This window comes from Octopus bimaculoides, chromosome 3 (assembly GCF_001194135.2).
Source record: "Octopus bimaculoides isolate UCB-OBI-ISO-001 chromosome 3, ASM119413v2, whole genome shotgun sequence".
Taxonomy (NCBI): Eukaryota; Metazoa; Mollusca; class Cephalopoda; order Octopoda; family Octopodidae; genus Octopus; species Octopus bimaculoides.
In genome coordinates, this window is record NC_068983.1 from 46,035,715 (window position 1) to 46,037,651 (window position 1,937).

Here is a 1,937-nt window from a genome sequence, read left to right on the forward strand (position 1 = left end):
ATATATATATATATATATATATATATATATACAGATCAATATATAAAGTGTATTAAATACATGAAAAAGAAAACTGTATATATGCATACATATAAAAATGTCCTACACACAGTACAAATGATATAGAGAATTCTATAATTTTTATTTTGTGTAAGCTGAACCATTTTTATATGTATACATATATACATTTTTTGTATTTCATGAATTTAATGTATTTTATATCTCGATGTGTCTAATTTGCTTATCCCTACATTTACTTCTATACCTGTTCAAGTTTAAATCTCTTGAGCACTACAAAGAGTGCTCTGTATAGAGAATATCTGGATATCCTCTATGAACTATATATACATGTGTGTGTTTGATTGTCTGCATGTGTGTCTGTGTGTGTGTGTGTGTGTGTGCGTGTGTGTGTGTGTGTGTGTGTGAATGTGTGTGTGTGTTTCAGTCATTGGACTGCAGCCATGCGAGGGCGCCGCCTTGAAGCTTTTAGTCGAACAACTCACCCTCGGTACTTATTTCTTTAAGTCTAGTACTAATTTTAGCGGTCTATTTCGTCGAACCGATAGCTTACGGGAACGTAAAACAAACTAAGATAGCTTATCAAATAGTGACACCAAACATAGATATATATATGTGTGTGTGTGTGTGTGTAAATGTAAGATCTAATGATCGAGGTGTAGGAAGAAAGGGAGCTTCAAACAATCTGTAGAAAATATGAAAAATAAAACAACTTTCAGGAACATTAGTGGTTCATTGGGCCGGAAGGTTGTGAATTTTTCCTTGGTCGAAGTGCGATAAGTTGAAAACAAATTTATTTTATATTTCACGGTTGGCAGACAGGGTTGCCAGGTGTGCGAATAAAAATCCGAGGGGTAAGGAATGGCGTAGATAAAATCCGGGCCACATATGTTTCATAGTGAGCGAAAACTCAGAAGTGGTAAATAGCTAAACGAGGTGTATCGCAAGATATTCTTCAGACCAAGGGTATCATGATTAAATTAAGTTTGCCCATGTTAACACACAATCATTCTGACTGAATCTTCTGTGTGTTAATATGGGTCAAAGTAAACTTCATATAATCAAGATAACCGTGGCCTGCGGTATACATCTCGCTTAGATATTTATAAATTAAGGGCAAACCATTTTTTACCCCCGCCCATATATGACTCTCAATTGCGGGATTGCCACGCAGTAACCAGCATTTGGGTATGAACAATTGGGTACACTATATTGGATAGATACTATACCTTAGTTGGTTGGCTTCCCAACCTCTAACTCTCAAAGAAATATATATATATATATATATATATATATATATATATTTATTTATTTATATATATATGTATATATGAGGAAAATAGGCATGAAAACATCCAATCTTTCATTGGCCCCACTGTTAAATACCTAATTTTGTAGAGAAAAATTTACAAATCACATGGGTGTATTTTAAATTTATAAAAATGAATAGAAAATGAAGATATGCAATTGTCAATTCAAACATTAAAATTTATTAACATAGTACGATATTATATTATATTCTTATAATAATATAATATAATAAATAATAAATATTAAATACAAATTACATATAATTATTTCGATTCTTACCCATAATAAAACTATAAAAATCCATTGTTTGTGGGTAAGAATTTCGTCAGTGTAATTTTTGATATATGAGGATTTACAGATCCAAGAAAAGACTGAATATAAATATATTTATGTTTTCAAGCGTGAACTTCAATAATTAAAGACAAAAACAAAGATAAAAAATAGCAACAAAGATAAAAAAGTAAATTATTATATCGGTAATAAAATATATTTATATAATATTAATCTAGCGCATTAGTTTTTTAAAATACCAGGAACAATATTTTTTTTAAATATTTAAAGAAAAACAAAATAAGAATATATATATACAGATGCACAAACAATATACA

The 1,937-nt window shown here is 30.0% G+C and overlaps 1 protein-coding gene across 1 annotated transcript in view; it reads left to right on the forward strand.

Moving 5' to 3' along the window:
* LOC106872296 (zonadhesin) overlaps nucleotides 1–1,937 on the forward strand; it is a 79,108-nt gene that overhangs the window by 62,861 nt on the left and 14,310 nt on the right. The gene's annotated exons all lie outside the window — the stretch shown is intronic.